Consider the following 22,605-nt stretch of genomic DNA (forward strand, 5'->3'; position numbering starts at 1 on the left):
GGGTTTCGTTTCATGAAACCCGACTTTGCCAAAAGTCGGCGACTTTTGAATTTTTTCGACCCGTTTCGCTCAACTCTAATAACAACCATTCCTAAACAGTTAATCTAGGGAAACTAGGGTATCTATTACTATGGTACCGTTAAACTGAGATGAGTCTCTACTCAGGCATATACTGAATCTTGCATTGGCTGCAGCCAGTCCTAGAATCTTCGGCGCCAAACAGTTACAGCAAAACTAAGCCCTGTGTCTTGTTGGCTGTTGCCGAGCCCTCACGCTGGGGACTTACAGTTCTGAAGTCTCCAGATACGATCTGGAATAGGACTTCAATGGGGCTTGTGGGGATCCCTCTCAATATGTATGATAAAGGATACAGTCTCTTCTCTAACAGTAACTAGCAGCTTCCTCTGGGAGCAGACTGCCTGAATCTGCACAGAAAGGAAGTCTTCAGTCCTTTTTCAGCTCAGCAGAGCAGGGATTCCATGGAGCTCCACAGTCACATGGCTCTCAGAAATGCTCTGTCCTTGTTTCACAGCAGAAGCACCAGTTCACATGCTAAAGGGGTTAACACTCTCACAAAACGCTGGCAGAAAACAGTCCTTACAGAGTCCAGACTTCTTATTTCTCATGAGCTGCCTCCAGGCCCGGATTGGTAATCTGGCGAACTGGGCCAGAGGCTCTGAACTACAAAATGGGTTGCTGGCCCTTTAAAACTTCTGACTAGGCCCTGTGTGCGCTCACGTTCTGTTGGTGCACGCGCTGGTAAGGGCTGCAGCGGCCCGCGTCAGTGTGTGAGCGTGGCTGCGGCCCTCGTCAGTGCAGGCAAGCAGGAGAGTGCGCGCACACAGGGCCCAGGTCAAAAATTTGAAAAGGCCGTCTGGGCGTGCACAGGACGCCTCTCTGCTCTCCTCCAGGGGCATCACTATGAAAGCTCCGGGGCTCTTGTCCTCCTGTGTAGCTTGCTCTGAGGGAGAGAGCCAGCAGCAATCAAGATGAAACGCCAGCATAAGGTCAGAATAGGTGGCTGCTCCCAGGGAGAGATAAGCTCCTATCAGCAGGTGACTGCTTCTCCTGCTCTCACCTGCTAGTATCCCGAGAGACCAGGGGATGTGCCGGACAGTTCTACTGTGAGCAGGAGAAGCTGAAGAGCTGCGCATGGACACCAGACTCCCCTGCACCACAGTGGAGAGTGTATGTGGCTGTGTGTATGTGTGAGGCTATGTGTGTGGCTGTGTGTATGTGTGTGGCTGTGTGTATGTGTGTGGCTGTGTGTATGTGTGAGGCTATGTGTATGTGTGTGTATGTGTGTATGTGTGTGGCTGTGTGTATGTGTGAGGCTATGTGTATGTGTGTGTATGTGTGTATGTGTGTGGCTGTGTGTATGTGTGAGGCTATGTGTATGTGTGTGTATGTGTGTATGTGTGTGGCTGTGTGTATGTGTGTGGCTGTGTGTATGTGTGTGGCTGTGTGTATGTGTGTGGCTGTGTGTATGTGTGTGGCTGTGTGTATGTGAGTGGCTGTGTGTATGTGTGAGGCTATGTGTGTGGCTGTGTGTATGTGTGAGGCTATGTGTATGTGTGTGGCTGTGTGTATGTGTGTGGCTGTGTGTATGTGTGTGGCTGTGTGTATGTGTGTGGCTGTGTGTATGTGTGTGGCTGTGTGTATGTGTGTGGCTGTGTGTATGTGTGTGGCTGTGTGTATGTGTGTGGCTGTGTGTATGTGTGTGGCTGTGTGTATGTGTGTGGCTGTGTGTATGTGTGTGGCTGTGTATGTGTGTGGCTGTGTGTATGTGTGTGGCTGTGTGTATGTGTGTGGCTGTGTGTATGTGTGTGGCTGTGTGTATGTGTGTGGCTGTGTGTATGTGTGTGGCTGTGTGTATGTGAGTGGCTGTGTGTATGTGTGAGGCTATGTGTGTGGCTGTGTGTATGGGAGTGGCTGTGTGTATGGGAGTGGCTGTGTGTATGGGAGTGGCTGTGTGTATGGGTGTGGCTGTGTGTATGGGTGTGGCTGTGTGTATGGGTGTGGCTGTGTGTATGGGTGTGGCTGTGTGTATGGGTGTGGCTGTGTGTGAGGCTATGTGTGGCTGTGTGTATGTGTGTGTATGTGTATGTGTGAGGCTGTGTGTGGCTATGTATATATGTGTGAGGCTGTGTGTATGTGTGTGTATGTGTGAGGCTATGTATATATGTGTGAGGCTGTGTGTGGCTGTGTGTATGTGTGAGGCTGTGTGTGTGTATGTGTGTGGCTGTGTATGTGTGTGTATGTGTGAGGCTGTGTGTGGCTATGTAGATATGTGTGAGGCTGTGTGTATGTGTGTGTATGTGTGAGGCTATGTATATATGTGTGAGGCTGTGTGTAGCTGTGTGTATGTGTGAGGCTGTGTGTGTATGTGTGATGCTGTGTGATGCTGTGTGATGCTGTGTGTGGCTGTGTGTAGCTGTGTGTATGTGTGAGGCTATGTGTGGCTGTGTGTATGTGTGTGTATGTGTATGTGTGAGGCTGTGTGTGGCTATGTATGTATGTGTGAGGCTATGTATATATGTGTGTGGCTGTGTGTATGTGTGAGGCTGTGTGTGGCTTTGTGTATGTGTGTGTGTATGTGTGAGGCTGTGTGTGGCTATGTATATATGTGTGAGGCTGTGTAGCTGTGTGTGGCTGTGTGTGTGAATGTGTGAGGCTATGTGTGTGTGGCTGTGTGTATGTGTAAGGCTATGTGTGGCTGTGTGTATGTGTGTGGCTGTGTGTGTATGTGTGAGGCTGTGTGTGGCTATGTATATATGTGTGTGGCTGTGTGTGGCTGTGTGTCTGTGTGTGAGGCAGTGTGCACGTGTGATACGTGTGAGCTGTGTGAGCATGAGTTGTGTGTGTGAGCTGTGTGATACGTGTGAGCGTGAGCTGTGTGTGTGAGCTGTGTGATACGATTGAGAGTGAGCTGTGCGTGAGCTGTGTGTGTGAGCTGGGTGATACGTGTGGGCATGAGCTGTGTGTGTGATACGTGTGAGTGTGAGCTGTGTGATACGTGTGAGCTGTGTGTGAGAGCTGTGTGATACGTGTGAGTGTGAGCTGTGTGTGTGAGCTGTGTGATACGTGTGAGCTGTGTGATACGTGTGAGCTGTGTGATACATGTGAGCGTGAGCTGTGTGTGTGAGCTGTGTCATACCTGTGAGCGTGAGCTGTGTGTGTGAGCTTTGTGATTCGTGTGAGCATGAGCTGTGTGTGTGAGTTGTGTGATATGTGTGAGCGTGAGCTGTGTGTGAGAGCTATGTGATACGTGTGAGCGTGAGCTGTGTGTGTGATCTGTGCGATATGTGTGAGTGTGAGCTGTGTGATACGTGTGTGTGTGAGCTGTGTGATACGTGTGTGTGTGAGCTGTGTGATACGTGTGTGTGTGAGCTGTGTGATACAGCGCATGTGATATGTGTGAGCTGTGTGTGTGCTACTTGTGTGAGCTGTGTGATACATGTGTGTGTGATACATGTGAGCTGTGTGTGTGTAAGACATGTGTGTGAGCTGTGTGTGTGAGCTACTTTGTGTGTGTGTGTGTAAGCTACGTGTGTGTGAGCTACTTGTGTGAGCTGTGTGATACGTGTGTGAGACATGTGTGTGAGCTAAAGCGAAAGTTGGCACAACCTGCCAGTGTTCTATGATTTGGGTGAGGACATTCATTGTATGTGGGCTGGTGATTTTTTTTTTATTGTGCCAGGGCTGCTTTTTGGTCTCAGTCCGTCACTGGCTGCCTCACGCTGCATCTCACACTGCAGTCTCTCAGCTTCTGAAAGTTTCATCTCACGGCGTTCTAGACAGCAGACATGAGGCAACACCCCCAGCACACATAGTTTCCCGGGCAGCACCTGCTCTTAGCTCCAACAGGCAAACCCCACAGAGTCCTAGTGGCCTCGTGATGTTATCACAGTTCACCCTCTTACACCAGGGACTTCCCTCATATTCTGCCTTCCAGCAAATGTACAAAACCTAGGATGAAAACAATAAGCAATAAGTAAATAGTAAACGTACATGTAAATCATATAAGGTATATAGGGTACTTAGTTAACACTATTTTGATAAGAAAAACATAAAAGCCATCCCACCGTGACAAGGTGCACCCAATTAGGATGGCCCCATCTCTAGCATTTCACCTCTCTGTGCCAGCAGGCCTCAATAAGATAGAGGCAGGAACCAGGCCTGACTTTTCTGCACCTGCCCGTGGAAAACTTTGTAGACTAGATGCACAGTCCAAAAAGGGGGTCCATGTACCTATATGTACAGTGTGCAAAGAACTAAAGCAAAATTGAACAGGCACTGAGCGTCTTTGCCTTTTTTAGGGTCGAGTCAGGTTTCATGAAACCCGACTTTCGCAAAAGTCGGGTCGAACGAAATCGGCCGACTATAGGGAAAAGTCGGAGGTCGACTGAAACATGAACCCCAATGCAAGTCAATGGGGAAGCAAAGTCGGCAGGGAGTGGAGGACAGTAAAGACACCTACAGTGCCCATTTCAATGCCAAAAGCATCAATTCTTATTACTGAAGCTTGTCAACCTTAATTTACTTCATAATAATAGTTACCATTGAAAACGGGGTTATTTGGCTAAAGTTGTGGGGGGTAGGGCTGGCTCCAGGTTTTCGTGTGCCCTGGGCCAAAGAGTGTCAGTGCGCCCCTTTAACGCATATCACAACTCATGATGCTCCGATACGGCATAGAAATATAGTTATAGTACAATGACAAATACTTTACTGCTTACATGACATGACTGATCTATTTTAAATTGTACAATACCTCAAAAAAGGACAGTATATTACTCCATACACTATTACGGCCACCACATTGTGCACCATACAGAATAATGAGCCCCATATATTTCTCCATACAGAATAATTGGTCACATATAATGTTCCATACAGTATATGATTAGCTCCACATAATCCTACAGTATATGATGGTCCCTATGGACGATGCTCCAGTGTGTTATGGGCCCAAATAATGCTCCATATATTATAATGGGCCCCATTTCTAATGCTCCAGTGTATAATGTACCCCATAGATGCTGCTCCAGTGTCTGATGTCCCCCATTTGGAATGCTCCAGTATATGATGGGCCTCATGGATGATGCTCCAGTGTATGATGGGCCCTAATAATGCTCCATATATAATGGGCCCCATTTCTAATTCTCCAGTGTAAAATGGGCCCCGTAAATGCTGCTCCATTGTCTGATGTCCCCCATTTGGAATGCTCCAGTATATGATGGGCCTCATGGATGATGCTCCAGTGTATGATGGGCCCTAATAATGCTCCTTATTTAATGTGCTCCATTTCTAATGCACCAGTGTATAATTGACCCCGTAAATGCTGCTCCAGTGTCTGATGTCCCCCATTTGGAATGCTCCAGTATATGATGGGCCCCATTTTTAATGAACCCAGGCATGGTATGTGAAAAGAGCTCCATGCAGTAATTTGAATTGTGTGCTGCCGCATCCTTCACTTTGGTGTGGGTGAAGGACACAAGGAAAGGGTTTGCTCCTGACCAGAAGCCAGCACTGATGACTCAGTGCTTGTATTTTTTGAAACTTCAGAAGAGGAGGTGATAGAGCTGGAGGCTGTTTCAGCAATGTAAGCTAAAAACAGTTCCTTATGCTCTGGCTTTAAATGCAGTCTACCTACTCCCAGAAAAGGGAGCCCTACAGGCCTTCTGGAGCTACACCATGATGCAGGCTCAACACCTTCTGCCTTAGCTGCTATTGTGTTTTTGGCACTACCAGCAGATGCACCACCACCACCATCAGGAACAGGTGGCCCCCCATGCCCACGTCTGCATCCTCTTCCACCATACTTCCTCATGGTTTGGAAAATGGACCCAAAATACCAGCAGATATATGGTACTGTATCAGAAGCTTACAGCTCTATACAGTCTAGGGATAACAGTAAATCTCCATATATATTTCATGAGTCATACACAGACGCTCACAGGCTCAGTATGGATTACACAATAAAATAAAAAGTTGAAAAAGGGTACAGTATCACCAGATGCAAGGTATGTATAGTATAGTGTTAACATTCTGAATCTCCGTATATATTTCAGGTGGCAGACACAAACGCTCTCAGGCCAGGATGGATTACACAAGAATATGAAAAGCTGTAAATAGGTAATGTAACACAAGCGTACCTCTGTATACAGTGTTGGGGTAATCTTGAATCTCCAAATATATTTCCGGAGTAACAGACATTCACAGGCTCATTATGGATTACACCAGAATCTAAATAGCAAAAAAGGTTACTGTATCAGAAGCGTACAGCTGTATACAGTGTTGGCCAAATTTGACATCTCGGTATATATTTCCGGAGTCACCCTCAGACGCTCACTCAGTGTGGGTTTGACCATAATAAAAAATGTTGTAAAAAAGGTACTGGATAACAAGATAGCAAGTATATATACTCACTGGCCACTTTATTAGGTACACCTGTCCAACTGTGTGTTAAGACTTAATTTCTAATCAGCCAATCACATGGCGGCAACTCAGTGCATTTAGGCATGTAGACATGGTCAAGACAATCTCCTGCAGTTCAAACCGAGCATCAGTATGGGGAAGAAAGGTGATTTGAGTGCCTTTGAACGTGGCATGATTGTTGGTGCCAGAAGGGCTGGTCTGAGTATTTCAGAAACTGCTGATCTACTGGGATTTTCACGCACAACCATCTCTAGGGTTTACAGAGAATGGTCCGAAAAAGAAAAAAAATCCAGTGAGCGGCAGTTCTGTGGCCGGAAATGCCTTGTTGATGCCAGAGGTCAGAGGAGAATGGGCAGACTGGTTCGAGCTGATAGAAAGGCAACAGTGACTCAAATTGCCACCCGTTACAACCAAGGTAGGCAGAAGAGCATCTCTGAACGCACAGTGCGTCGAACTTTGAGGCAGATGGGCTACAGCAGCAGAAGACCACACTGGGTACCACTCCTCTCAGCTAAGAACAGGAAACTGAGGCTACAATTTGCACAAGCTCATCGAAATTGGACAGTAGAAGATTGGAAAAACGTTGCCTGGTCTGATGAGTCTCGATTTCTGCTGCGACATTCGGATGGTAGGGTCAGAATTTGGCGTAAACAACATGAAAGCATGGATCCATCCAGCCTTGTATCAACGGTTCAGGCTGGTGGTGGTGGTGTCATGGTGTGGGGAATTTTTTCTTGGCACTCTTTGGGCCCCTTGGTACCAATTGAGCATCGTTGCAACGCCACAGCCTACCTGAGTATTGTTGCTGACCATGTCCATCCCTTTATGACCACAATGTACCCAACATCTGATGGCTACTTTCAGCAGGATAATGCGCCATGTCATAAAGCTCGAATCATCTCAGATTGGTTTCTTGAACATGACAATGAGTTCACTGCACTCAAATGGCCTCCTCAGTCACCAGATCTCAATCCAATAGAGCATCTTTGGGATGTGGTGGAGCGGGAGATTCGCATCAGGGATGTGCAGCCGACAAATCTGCGCCAACTGTGTGATGCCATCATGTCAATATGGTCCAAAATCTCTGAGGAATGCTTCCAGCACCTTGTTGAATCTCTGCCACGAAGAATTGAGGCAGTTCTGAAGGCAAAAGGGGGTCCAACCCGTTACTAGCATGGTGTACCTAATAAAGTGGCCAGTGAGTGTATATTATAGGGTACAATTGAAATCTCCGTATACATAGTCCCGTAGTCACTCTCAGACGCTTACCCAGTATGGATTTGACCGTAATACTAAATGTTGAACAAAGGTACTGTATAACAAGATACAAGATGTATCGAGTATAGGGTAAAAATTGGTATCTCCGATTCACCGTATATATAGAAGGCGTATACCACACACGCTCACTCGCTATGGATGATACTGTAATAAAAAATTTTGAACAAAGGTACTGTATCAGCACATACCAGGTGTATCCAATCTAGGGGTAATTTTAAATTTCCGTCTATACTTCTGGAGTCAGACACAGACATTCACAGGCTCAGTATGTATTACACCAGAATTTAAAAAGTAGAAAAAGGGAAAGGTATTCGAAGCGTACACCAGTTTACAGTGTTGTGGTACTTTTAAATCTTCGTATATATTTCAATCTCAGTAAGCCAGTCCAGACTCTCCGCTACTGGAAACTACATGGATACAAGTACAGGCGGAAAGTCGAGTGTTTGCAGAAATTTGGGAATCATTCATCTCAGGAAAACCTCCCGGTAGATGTTGCAGAGGCGATGCAGACCCTCAATTACTTTGCCTGTGGAGACAGCGAAAACGGTTCTTCATGAAGAAAAGATTGCTTTATCACAGTAGCGTGGATCACATCACCGTTACTCATCTCCATCAAATTGTGATCACAGGGAGAGATGTAGACACGGTCCTCACTGCCTATCATGATGTGTCTGGTCATTTTGGAGTACAAAAGACAGAAGCCACAGGCCGTAGGCGATTCTATTGGATTGGCATGAGAGGAGACATTGAAAAATGGTGGCAGGAATGTCACACGTCTGTGACTATCACAACTGTGAAAGGTGATCATAAAGCACCACTGCATCTGCTTGTAAGTTGACATCCATTACAAATGGTAGCCATTGATCATCTGAAGGTAGAGGCCAGCAGGACAGGCCATAGCTTCATCTTAACCATCATCGATCAATACACCAAATTTCTAGTGGCAGTCCCTGTGAAGGATTTAACTGCCCAGACTACACAGCGGTGGAGCACGGAGAGGTAAGTATTGCAACTTGCAAGTGCTGTGGCCATGACCAAGCAGGGGGGGGCACACTCGTGGGTGACGGTACTGGCACAGGGCCCCTCATAGTCATAGTACGCTGGTGTGTCTGACGGTGAGTGGGCCCCCCACCGTCAGAGACACTGTATTGTACTATGAGGGACCCTGTGCCAGTGCCGTTGGCCATCAGTGGGCCCATCCACCTGTTCAGAGCAACGGCACTTGCCTGGGTGCGCCAGGTGTTGACCCCAGCCCTTTGGGGGAGGTGGGCAGCCCAGTTACGGAGGTTTAAAAAATGGCATATGTTGATGTGTAGGCTGGACATTCAGCAGCTGCAAATGGCGGAATTGGGCAAGTCTGAGGAAGAGGAGAACAAAAGCGAGGCAGTTTTCTGGCAACCAATGTGTCATCAGGGGAAGGTGGGACAAAATCCTTTGAAACCCATGCATGGTTCATTTTAATGAAGGTTAGATCATCAACATTTTGGGTAGACAGACGGGTCCTTTTTTCTGTCAGGATTGATCCAGCAGCACTGAAGACTCTTTCAGATAACACACTAGCAGCAGGGCAAGCGAGCTCCAGTAAGGCATATTGAGCCAATTCAGGCCAGGTGTCCAGTTTAGAGGCCCAATAATCACAGGGAAATGACCTGTGAGGGAGAACATCGATATGGGAGGAGAAGTAGCTTGTAACCATAGTTGACAACTGCTGTTTCCTGTCCCTTTTAATCAATGCAGTATTACCAGTCGTGTGAGCGGTACTTGAGAAATCAGTCCACAACATGGTCATGAAACCCCTGTCTCCAACGCCACTTTGGCTGTGTGCACCACGAACACCTCTTCCATTGTGCCAACTACAGCTCGTGGGAGAACCAGCACCGCTGCTGTGTACTGGGAAAGCCTCAAACAAACGGTTTACCAGAGTTGCTTGTTTGTTAGCCAATATTATCTCTAGGTTCTCATGTGGCATGATGTTGTGTAATTTGCCTTTGTAGCGTGGATCGAGGATGCTGGCCAGCCAGTAGTCGTCATCCTTCATCATTTTGGCAAAGCGGGGGTCCCTTTTTAGGATCCACAAGGCATAATCGCACATGTGGGCCAATGTTCCAGGTGTCAATAATGCACTGCCACTGCTGTGTGGAGGAGCACTTTCTGGCAAATCCACATCCCTACAGTCACGCACAAGCCCTGAACCTGACCTTGGAACGCCAACATTTTCTCTTACCCCCTGAGAAGCATCCTCCTGCCCAAAATAATCATCCTCCTCATCCTCCTCCTCCTCCTGTTCCTCTTCTTCCTCCACCTCGTCCAGAACAGTTCCTTGACCAGACAATGGCTGACTGTCAGCAAGGCATCCCTCCTCCTGTTCCTCCTCCTCTGCTGCAGACGCCAGATCCTTAATGTGCATCAAACTTTGCATGAGCAGACGCATAAGTGGGATGCTCATGCTTATGATGGTGTCGTCTACGCTTACCAGCCGTGTGCATTCCTCAAAACACTGAAGGACTTTACTGAGGTCTTTCAGCTTTGACCACTGCACACCTGACAATTCCATGTCTTCCCTCACACTGCCTTCCCGTGTATCCTACCACAAATGCATTACAGCCTGCCTCTGTTCGCACAGCCTCTCAACCATGTGCAGGGTGGAGTTCCACCTTCTTGCAACGTCTATGATTAGGTGGTGCTTGGGGAGGTGGAGCAATCGCTGCAGCTTCTGCATACGACTGGAGTGTACGGCTGAGTGACGCATGTGCGAGCACAATCTTCGCACCTTATCGAGCAGGGATGTTAACTCCAGATAATTATTAAGGAAGCACTGCACCACCAGGTTCAAAGTGTGAGCCAGGGAAGGAATGTGTGTGAGTTTTGCAAGGGCTGTGGCTGCCACAAAATTACGGCCGTTATCTCTGACTACCTTGCCTGGCTCAAGATGTAGTCTGCCCAGCCATGACTCAGTTTGTCGCTGCAAGTAGTCGGCCAGTACCTCCACGGTGTGTCTGTTGTCGCCCAAAGACATCATCTTTAACACAGGCTGCTGACGCTTACCACTAGCTGTTCGATAGTGGGACACCTCGTGTGCAACACTGCCAGCTGCGTATGGAGTGCTCGTGCGACTGTGCTCTGTGGACAAGCTTTCGCTTATGGAGGAGGGTCGAAAGCCTACAGCCAACTGTTTCCTATACCGTGGGCTAGGCAGCACGGTTCCACCGCCGCTGTCCCCTGTGAAGCCTGCATCCACCACATTAACCCAGTGCGCAGTGATGGACATGTAACGGCTCTGGCCATGCCTACTTGACCATGCATCTGTTGTGAGGTGCACCTTTCCACTCACTGATTGCTTGAGTGCATGGACAATGCTGTCTTTCACATGCAGGTGGAGGGCTGGGATGGCTTTTCGAGAAAAGAAGTGCCGACTGGGTAGGTCATAGCGTGGGACTGGGTAGGCCATGAGCTCGCGGAAAGCTTCGCTTTCAACCAAACGGTAGGGGATCATCTCTTATGAGATTAGTTTGGCAATGTAGGCGTTCAAACACAGTGTACGCGGATTAGAGGATGAGTACTTTCTTGTCCTACTCAGAGTGTTTGGTAGGGGGGTGAGCTGGACTGGAGAGCTGCATATGGGGGAAGTAGCGGTGGACCAGACGGAGTGAGAGGGGGTTGGTGATGGTATTGGTGGTGATGGCCTAGATTCAGTGTTGTGTTGCAAAACCATTGTGATTCCCTGAGCGCTTTGGCCTTGCGACGACACCTCAACATTTAGTGCTGGTGGTGTGTTTAACGGTGGCGGTGGTCTTACAGTGGGGGAAGCGATGGAGCGTTGCTGGCTACCTTCAGTCGGAGCAGGTGCACATGTGCTACCTGAGGTTTTGTAGTCCGTCCATGCTTGCAAGTGCATGTTGGTTAAATGTCTAAGCATGCAACTGGTATTCAAATTTCTGAGTTGTTTACCTCGGCAAAAGGTCCTTCCGCACTTCTTACAGGTAACTTTTGCCTCATCAGTAGGCTTTTGACAAAGAAGTGCCACACTGCACTCTTCCTATTATGGTATACATTTTCTGGCCTTGCACGCTGTGCTAAATTGACTGTCTACCCAAGCAGTCCTGCAACTCCTTTAGTTTTTGGTCCACGTTTTTGGACAGCTACGGGCCTGCCAGATAACCGCTGCTGCGATGTCAATGCCTGCTGCGGATCCTTCTCCTTATCTGAACTATTGCCAGTGCCACCTTCCTCCCCCAATGGATGCCAATCCGGGTCAAGAACTGGGTCATCCATCACTTCCTCTTCAAAGTCATCTGCACTTTCCTCCTTACCATCCTCTGTGCCACCGTGTAAGGTGGTATAGAATGTGGGAAGGGGCACCTGAGTTTCATCAGCGTCAGATTCTGACTCAGTAGACTGCGAGGGCAATATGGGGATGGATCCACTCCGTGCACCGAGATTATTGAAAGGAGGACTGGGCACGCTGAACCAGGTGAGCTGAAGATCAATTCTACATTGTTTGCGAGGGCAATGTAGTGCTCTGGGTCAATGTACCAGTAGAATCATCTAGCAGTGGCTGTGCATCAGTGCACTCCATGTCAGATTCATCTTGGACTGGGGAATTCAGGATTTGACTGGTTAGCCCAGGCATGGTATGTGAAAAGAGCTCCATAGAGTAATCTGAAGTGTGGGCTGCTGCATCCTTAACTTTTGGTGGGGGTGAAGGACACAAAGAAAGGTGTTTTTCCTGACCAGAACCCTGCATTGATGACTCCGTGCTTGCAGGTTTTGAACGTTCAGAAGAGGAGGCAATAGAGCTGGTGGCTGTTTCGGCAATGTACGCCAAAACCTGTTCCTGATGCTCCGGCTTTAAAAGCGGTTTTCCTACTCCAAGAAAAGGGAACCTTACTGGCCTTCTTGGGCCAGACGATGACGCAGGCTCAACACCTCCTGTGTCATGAACTCATTTTCTGCTCCACCAGTTGAGAGTTCCCCTTCCGTTCTCCCTCTGGTGGTGACAGGAGGTTGTGCGGTTGGTTTAAGTGGTAGTAATCTGCCACCTGATGAGGAAGATAACGATTGGATCTATGGAGTATCAGACTGGATATAAGACAGCCGACGCCCTATCCGGGTGCTGGTGATTCAGTCTGCTTCTCAGGTCCTGGAATTCAGCTCTCTTCCCGTCTTCTCAAGTTAAGTTTGTTTTTTGCTAATGTTCACACTTGCGCTTGTTGGTCAATTCAGTTTTTTGTGTAATCAGCTTGCCCCTGCTGGGGCTATGCTGAATTTCCTCTCCTATTAATCAGTATTTGCCAATCTGCTTTTTGTCCCTTATTAGATTGGCCTCTTTTTTGCTCTGTCTCAGAATATTTCAGAGTGCTGATATAGGTTTAGAAGTCTAGTGACTTCAGGGTTAGTTTTGCTATCAGAAGTGTTGGACAATATTTTTGTAGGTTGTTTTTGGCAGATTGCAGACAGTGTCTTTCCTTTTCTGTCCTTTTTAGTTAGCCGGGCCCCATCGTTTGCTCAGCCTATTTTCCTGCCTTTGTTTGTATTTTCATCTTGTTTCACCGTCAATACATGTGGGGGCTGTCTTTCCTTTGTGGTCTGCTCTGGGGCAGTTAGTTTTCCTCTTTTCCTGGTTTAAGCTTATGTAGTTCTCCGGTTGTGACTAGGTGTCTAGGACCAACGTAGGAACGCTCCACGACTGCTGCTAGTTGTGCGGTTAAGATCAGGGATCTGCAATCTGCATAGTTACCAACTTCTCTGGTTTTCTGAGACTTAGCTTGTTGTCTTGTTTTTCCTCCTCGGTTCCCCATTCATAACACTCCTGCCTTCGCTGCTATTGTGCTTTTGCAAGAACCAGCCGATGCACCACCAGCATCAGTACCAGCCGCGAACCCCTGCCCACGTCCACAGCCTCTTCCACCATACTTCCTCATGTTTGGGAAAATGTAACAAAAATACCAGCAGAGAGATGGTACTGTATGAGGAGCGTCCAGCTGTGTAAGGTGTATTAAAAAAATTAAATCTACGTATATATTTTGTTAGTCACAGATGCTCTCGCAATATGTATTTGACCGTAATCCAACAAGCAGATATACGGTACTGTATCAGAAGTGTACAGCTGTATACGTTTTTTGTGTAACTAACAATCTCCGTATATGTATTTACGGAGTGTCACACACACACGCTGACTCTGTATAGATGTGACTATAATGCGAACAGCAGATATACAATACTGTTTGACAATCGGAGAACTCAATACGGAGTATGGAGAAATGGAAATGTCCGTATATGTATTTACGGAGTGTCACACACACACTGACTCTGTATAGATGTGACCATAATGCGAACGGCAGATATACAATACTGTTTGAGAAATGGACAGCTCTATACGGTGTCTGTATGGAAAATTGTAAATCTCCATCTATTTTTATACGGAGTGACACACACTGTCTCTGTATAGTTTTGACCGTCATCAAACAGCAGATATATGAAACTGTTTGAAAAGCGGACAGCTCTATACAGTGTAGGTGTGGAAAAATGGAAAATCTCTTTTTGTTTTTCCAGAGTCACACACAGCTTGTATTTGTCCGTGATACCAGGCGGTACACGGTAGTGTGTGAGGATCGTACACCGCTATACGGTGTCTGTATGGAAAATTGTAAATCTCTGTCTATTTTTATATGGAGTGACACACGCTGTCTCTGTATAGTTTTGACCGTTATCAAACAGCAGATATACGAAACAGTTTGAAAAGCGGACAGCTCTATACGGTGTAGGTCTGTAAAAATGGAAAATCTCCTCTGTTTGTTTTTCCAGAGTCACACACAGCTTGTATTTGTCCGTGATACCAGCCGGTACACGGTAGTGTGTGAGGAGTGTACACTGCTATACGGTGTATGTGTGGAAAATTTTAAATCTCCGTCTATTTTTATACAGAGTGACACACGCTGTCTCTGTATGGTTTTGACCATAATCAAACAGCAGATATACAAAACTGTTTGAAAAGCGGACAGCTCTATACGGTGTAGGTCTGGAAAAATGGAAAATCTCCTCTGTTTGTTTTTCCAGAGTCACACACAGATAGCGTATTAACCTCCTCAGAATTGAAAGGAACTGAAAACTTCTGAGGGGGTAACCATCCTCATGGGTGAAAAAAGAAAGGCTGGAGCTGCGAATCGACATGTATTGACTGATCAGTTGAAAAGGGCAAACCAGTCCTTGTATGGAAAAAAATCGGGAGCCAGGTGCCTAAACTAAATGGGTCAGTTTTTGATCAATGAATGGGGATCCGCGGGCACCCATAACATATTGCTACATCATCATGCTGCAGACCACCAGGTCTCTAAGCAGAAAGGGAGACCAGCTCACTAACACGAAGGGCACCAAAAAATGCCAAACCAAAAGCGGCAGAGAGGAGGGTCACCTTGTAAGGAGAGGAGCAAATGGAGGAAGAATTATCAATAATGAACTTAAAAGAGAAAAAGAAATTGGGCGCCTCTTCTCACAACAAGTGTGCCCCCCATCTCCATCCATGAATGGCCTGGCAAATAATAAAGGATTTGGTAACATCAGTCCATCCACGGAGCCTAAAATTGAAAGCAATCCCAGAGAGGCAATGTTGAGCTATCACACTGGACAGGCCAGAACTGAATAAGCTATACAAGTAAGAATTCGTTACCTCTAAGCGAATGGTGTCGGATGACTCGACAGGCCTGCCCCTTGGAAGCGCACACCACTCATTCCAAGCCTTACCGTAAGATGGAGCTAGGGAAGTTCTGACCAGCGATATGAGCTGTTCTCCACCACTTCCCACATGTAGTCCGAGCAACGCTGGCCTTCCCGATCCACGGTGGGACACAACTCCCGGAACATCTGGAAATCGTAGCGAGAGAGAGCATCAGTGTCACACCGCTCTCCCCCGTGCCTCCTCATTAGAGATGAGCGACTTTGCCTTTTTTCTGGTCGAGTCGGGTTTCATGAAACCCGACTTTCGCAAAAGTCGGGTCGAACGAAATCGGCCGATTATTGTGAAAAGTGGAAGGCCGACTGAAACACGAAACCCAATGCAAGTCAATGGGGAAGCAAAGTCGGCAGGGAGTGGAGGACAGGAAACACACCTACAGTACCCTTTTGAATGCCAAAAACATCAATTCTGATTACTGAAGCTTTTCAACCTTAATTTACTTCATAATACTAGTTACGCACTGAAAAATGGGGGTTATTTGGCTAAATTTGTGGGAGGGGGGTAGGGCTGGCTCCAGGTTTTCATGTGCCCTGGGCCAAAGAGCGCCCCTTTAGCACACACCACAACTCATGATGCTCCGATACCGCGGAGAAATAGCGGCATAGTACAATGAAAAATACTTCATTTTTTACATCTCATGACTGATATCCATTTTTAATAGCTCCAAAAACGGACAGTATATTACTCCATACAGTATTATGGCCACCGCATAGTGCGCTATACAGAGTAATGAGGCCCATATATTTCTCCATACAGAATCATTGGTCCCATATAATGTTTGAAACAGTATATGATGAGCTCCACATAATGCTACAGTGTATGTTGGTCTCCATGGATGAAGCTCCACTGTTTTATGGGCCCAAATAATGCTCCATACATAATGGGCCCCATTTCTAATGCTCTAGTGTATAATGTGCCCTGTAAATGCTGCTCCAGTGTCTGATGTCCACCTTTGGAATGCTCCAGTGTATGGTGGGCCCCATATATCATTCTCCAGAGTATAGTGCTCCCCAAAAATTGCTGTCCCAACATTGAAAACAATTAAATAAGTCTCCTCGCTATGGAATCCCTGTACTAGTCTGGACTCCTCGTCGTCCCCATCGTCCATCTCACTGCACTTGGCTGTTTAGGCAGAGGGCGTACAGACGTGATGTCATTGCGCTCTCTGATCAGACTATCACTATCAGGAAACACGGAAGACGTCGTGGCGGTGGAGCAGGGAGAGGTAAGTATTTCAACTTTGCAAGTGCTGTGATCCTGAGCAAGCAGGGGGGGCCCACTCATTGGCGACGGCAGTGGCACAGGGCCCTTCTAATAGTACGGCGGTGTGTCTGACGGCGGGTGGGAGGTGGGCCCTCCCCCTCCCACCGGCAGAGACACTTTTGCGTACTATGAGGGGCCCTGAGCTAGTGCCGTCGCCCATGAGTATGCCCCCCCACCAGCTCAAGGAACCTGCACTTTCATCTGCACCTTCCTCTTTGTCACCGTGTAAGGTGGTATAGTATGCAGGAAGGGGAACCTGAGTTTCCTCTGGGTCAGATTCTGGTTGTGTAGAGTGTGAGGGGAATGTAGTGGTCTGGGTCAATGTACCAGCAGAATCAGCTAGCAGTGGCTGGGCAAGAGTGCACTTGTGGCTTCCCCAGAAGTACGGTCGCCACAGTGGCATTACCTTCCTCCTAGGGAGTGTGATGTCATGCTTGGGAGCAATGAAGGATCTCTCTAGCAGTTAAACCAACACACAACACATTTCCAACTCCACACCAGCAGGGAGACCTCTGAACATGACAGCTGAGGAGCTGCTCTCTGTGGTCGGGAGGAGGTAAGTTACGCCATTCTGTGCAGGGAAGGGGAAGTGTGTGGACGTGAGAAGGAGCTGGAGGATGAGCAGAATTAAGGCTCACTCCTAGCTGGAGCGCATGGTCCGGATTCCGGTCTCCGAGTTTGTAGGGACACTGACATTCCTGCAGCAAAATCCGGAGGAGGTAGCAGCTGTAAATGCTCTGTACCCAATTGAGGCTCGGAGGCCCCAGCATCGACGTGTGAGCCAGAAGGAAAAGGCTACGGCTGCCAGCCATACGAGAAAGTTCCAAAAGAGAGTCCACAGGGGGAACTTCATTGAACTCAGCACTGTGAGTACCTCAGATATGTGCTAGAACGGAGGCCACACTACCTATCTGCAGAGAGAGAAATCCAAATTGGCTTCCAGGCTGACCAACTCCTTCTCCATCTGTACTCTGGGTCCTGGACAGCACCTACCAAGTACACGTAAAGGAACTGCATGACTGTGTCTGTCATCTTTCTCCTGCGCTTGGCGCATGGCTCAGCTGCATCCTGCACTGCACACCATCTCCCAACTCTTTCATCTGCCCTGCGACTACGGCCCTACCTGTGCAGGTCTTCTACATCTTAGCTGCACCACAACATCTGTCCCACAGAAGCGACACTGCAGCGCTGGTCAATCTAATCAGAAACCAGAGGTGGCGTCACGTATCATTCACCTATAAACGTAATTCACCCCTTTGCATGGATGCCCAGGGCCACGGAACGGGTCACCACCACCGTGACACATCCCTGTGAGACACCGGCCTGGTACCGATTAACCCCACTGCCCTGGCTGGCCACCCACACTCCATGTCAGATTCATCTTGGACTGGGGAATTCACGATTTGACTTGATAAACCAGGCATGGTATGATAGAAAGAGCTACATGGACTAATGTGAAGGGTGGCCTGCTGCCTCATTCAGTTTGGGTGGGGGTGCAGGACACAAGGAAAGGGGTTCTTCCTGACCAGGAGCCAGCACTTGACCACTCAGTGCTTGCATTTTTTGAAACTTTAGAAGAGGCGGGCATATTTGATGGAGTCTGTTTCGGCAATGTAAGCCAAAACCAGTTCCTCATGCTCCGCCTTTAAAAGCGGTTAACCTACTCCCAGAAAAGGTATCATTCCAGGCGTTCCGGAGCCAGACCATGACGCATGCTCAACACCTCCTGCCTTAGCTGCTATTGTGCTTTTGCCACTACCAGCAGATGCACCACCACCATCATCACCAGCTGGCCCCCCCATGCCCACGTCCGCGGCCTCTTCCACCAAACTTCAAAATTTTGCACAAAATAGTCACAAAATAACATCAGATATATGGCACTGTATCAGAAATGTACAGCTCTATTCAGTCAAAGGATAATTGTCAATCTCCATATATATTCCATCCCATCAGTCACACAGAGACGCTCACAGGCTCAGTATGGATTTGACAAGAATATAAAAAGTAGACAAAGTGTACAGTATCATCAGATAGCAGGTATATATAGCATAGTTTAAACATTAACAATGTACGTCTATATATCAGGAGTAGTGTTGAGCCACCACGCTAGTGTTTTGGTTCGTCACACAGGAGGCAAGTTCGTCGAATGTTCGTCGAACCCCATTGAAAACAATGGCAGACAAACACATAGAAAACAATTGCAAAACACCTTAAAAGGTGTCCCAAAGCAGAGAAAATGCTCAGAAGACAAAAATTACATATGGAAAAGGGCAACTACATTTAGAAAAGAGGTGGAGGAGTAAAAGGAGGAGGTGGAGGAGACACAGATATAAGCTTGTCATTCCCTTATGAAATCAAGAAAGGCTGGAATAAAAATGTAAAATACCAACCAAAAAAAAAAATCGGAAATCGAACACGATCATATACCGTCGGACTTCCCATCAATAAATTATACCAACTGGCGATCGGGCGGCGTTATTCCCACGAACCTCCAAACAGCATCCATGAAGGCAAAGTGTTTGCTTTCCGGGGGCAGTATGATTGCAAAGCTGAACCTTAAAGGAATGTCCAAAAGGGCATCACCAGGAGTGGAGCCTGCGGCTTAATTGGACTCCACCCGGGAAACCACAACCATGCCACCTCAAGAAAAGATGCACACATTGAAAGCTTTGTCGATTGTGTGTGTGGTGTGGTATGTCCATTTGTAGTTGTGCTAGTAACTTGTCAGCTTTATTCCATTAACGAACGAGACTCCGGCATGCCCCCGCGGTACGCGTCAAGCTTACTAGAGGGATACGCAAGGCTCTGGCACTATCATGGTCTATCATGCCGTTACATGTCCGGGGCTGCATGCGCGCTACACTGAAAGGACCAGCTTTTGTTGCTTACAGGTGCAGATAACCAGCAGAACACCGTTAGTGATGGGGATCTGTGATACCAATTATTCCCCGTGAAAGATGATTTCCCAGTAAGTGCAGGTCAACTGCAATTCCTGAATTAGGCCTAAACGGCATTCCTGAAAAAATGCAAAAAATTACGTGTCCAAACCACAGTTGCTGTAGCTTGCTTAACAGCTCGGCAGCCATTCTCAGGCCCAGTATGGATTCGACAAGATTCTAGAAATTTGATAAAGGGTACAGTTTCACCGGGTAACACGTATATCTGTAGCATAGTTTACACATTAAAAACCTATGTCTATATAACAGGAGGCAGGCTCAGACGGTCTCAGGCCCTGTATGGATTAGACGTGATTGGACAAAGGTGAGAAAGGGTACCGTATCACTGGATAACAGGTATGTATAGCATAGTTTACACATTAAAAACCTATGTCTATATAACAGGAGGCAGGCTCAGACGGTCTCAGGCCAAGTATGGATTAGACGTGATTGGACAAAGGTGAGAAAGGTAACGTATCACCGGATTACAGGTATGTATAGCATAGTTTACACATTAAAAACCTATGTCTATAGATCAGGAGGCAGGCTCAGACGGTCTCAGGCCCAGTATGGATTTGACCAGCTTGTACAAAGTTGAGAAATGGTACATTATCACAGGATAGCAGGTATATATAGCATAGTTTAAATGTTTAAAATCTCCATGACCTCAGTATGGATTAGACAACAATCTAAAAAGTAGAAAAAAGGAAATGTATTTGAAGCATACACCAGTATACACTTTTGGTGGTATTTTTAAATCTTCATATATATTTCTGTCTCAGTAAGACAGTCCAGACTCTCCGCAATAGGAAATGAGATGCATACAATTACTGACATAAATTCTAGTGATTGCAGAAATCTAGGAATTCCTATTCACGGGATAAACTTCCGTCACAATTCTCAGAGGCGATGCAGACCATCAATTAATTAGTGTGAGGAGACAGCGAAAACCTTTCTTTGTGAAGAAAGTGTTGCTGTATCGCAGTACCGTTGATCCCATCGCCATTACTCATATCCATATAATTTTGATCACAGGGAGAGATGTAAACATGGTGCTCACTGCCTATCATGCTCTGTCACGCAACTTTGGAGTGCAAAAGACAAAAGCCACAGGCCGTAGGCGATTCATTTGGATTGGCATGAGAGGGCACATTTAAAAATGTGCGCTGGAATGTCACACGTCTGTGGGTAGGAAAACTGTGAAAGCTGATGAGAAACCACCACTGCATCTCATTGTGAGTCGACGTCCATAAGAAATGGAAGCCATTGATCAGCTGAAGCTAGATCCCGGCCAGCGGGACAGGGCATAGCTATGTCTTAACCATCATCTTCTATCACTTCACCAAATTTGTAGTGGCAGTCCCAGTGAAGGATTTGACAGCCCAGACTACACAGCGGAGGAGCAGGGAGAGGTAAACATTGCAAATGCTGGGACCCTGCCCAAGCAAGGGGGGCCCACTCGTGGGCGTCGGTACTGGCACTGGGCCCCTCAGTACGGCGGTGTGTCTGACGGTGGGTGTGCACCCCCACCGTCAGAGACACTTGATTGCACTATGAGGGACCCTGTGCCAGTGCCCGCAACCAAGAGTCGGCCCACCCACCTGTCCAGGGCAATGGCACTCGCATTTTTGTGTGCGCTAGGTGGTGACCCTGGCCATGGGGGGAGGAGGCAGCCCAGTTAGGGATGTTTACAAAATGGCATATGTTGATGTGGGACATTCACCTGCTGCTAAAGGCGAAATTGGTCAAGTCCCAGGAAGAGGCGGGCCAAAGAAAGCCATTTTTCTGTCACCCTATGTGTCATCAGGGTAAGGTGTGACAAAATCCTTGGAAACCCATGCATGGTTCATTTTAATGAAGGTTAGATCATCCACATTTTGGGTCCACAGACGGGTCCTTTTTTCTGTCAGGATTGATCCAGCAGCACTGAAGACTCTTTCCGATAGCGCACTTGCAGCTGGGCAAGCGAGCTCCTGTAAGGCATATTGTGCCAATTCAGGCCAGGTGTCCAGTTTAGCTGCCCAATAGTCAAATGAGAATGAGTAGTAGTTTGCAACCATAGTTGACAAGTGCTGTCTCCTGTCACTTTCAATCGATGCAGTATTACCAGTCGTGTGAGCGGAACTTGAAAAATCAGTCCACAACATGGTCATGAAACCCCTGTCTCCAATACCACTTCTGATGTGTGCACCACCAACACCTCTTCCAAGTTGCCCCTGGCCTCTACGGCTCGTGTGACAACCATCACCGCTGCTGTATTCTGGGAATGCCTCAACCAACCGGTTTACCATAGTTGCTTGTTTGTTAGCCAATATTAGGTCAAGGTTCTCCTGTGCCATGATGTTTTGGAATTTGCCTTTATAGCGTGGATCCAGGATGCTGGCCAATCAGTAGTCATCATCGTTCATCATTTTGGCAATGCGGGGGTCCCTTTTTAGGATCTGCAAGGCATAATCTGACATGTGGGCCAATGTTCCCAGTGTCAATGATGCACTGCGAGTGCTGGGTGGAGGAGCACTTTCATGCAAATCCACATCACTCCAGTCACGCACAAACCCAGTACCAGACCTTGCCACGCCAACATTTTCTCTTGCCCCACGAGAAGCATCCTCCTCCCCTAAATAATCATCCCCATCATCATCCTCCTCCTCCTCTTTTTCCTCCACCTCGTCCACAACAGTTCCCTGAACAGACAATGGCTGACTGTCATCAAGGCTTCCCTCCTCTTTCTCATCATCCTCGGCTGCAGATGCCTGCTCCTTAAGGTGCGTCAAAGTTTGCATGAGCAGACGCATAAGTAGGATGCTCATGCTTATGATGGCGTCCTCTGCGCTTACCAGCTGTGTGCATTCCTCAAAACATTGAAGGACTTTACAGAGATCTTTCAGCTTTGACCAATGCACACTTGTCAACTCCATGTCTGCCCTCAAAGTGCCTGCCCGTGTATCCTCCCACAAA

At 47.4% G+C, this 22,605-nt stretch overlaps 1 long non-coding RNA gene across 1 annotated transcript in view; it reads left to right on the forward strand.

Moving 5' to 3' along the window:
* The first annotated feature begins 878 nt into the window (after positions 1-878).
* LOC141057986 (uncharacterized) overlaps positions 879-22,605 on the forward strand; it is a 48,502-nt gene continuing 26,775 nt past the window's right edge. Inside the window, exons 1-2 of the long non-coding RNA XR_012222062.1 lie at positions 879-1,007; positions 6,072-6,135. This is a non-coding gene — a long non-coding RNA (uncharacterized lncRNA). The remainder of the gene's footprint in view (positions 1,008-6,071; positions 6,136-22,605) is intronic.

The sequence above is a fragment of the Dendrobates tinctorius genome, unplaced genomic scaffold (genome assembly GCF_039654945.1).
Source record: "Dendrobates tinctorius isolate UK_male_01 unplaced genomic scaffold, ASM3965494v1 ptg000207l, whole genome shotgun sequence".
Lineage (NCBI taxonomy): Eukaryota > Metazoa > Chordata > Amphibia > Anura > Dendrobatidae > Dendrobates > Dendrobates tinctorius.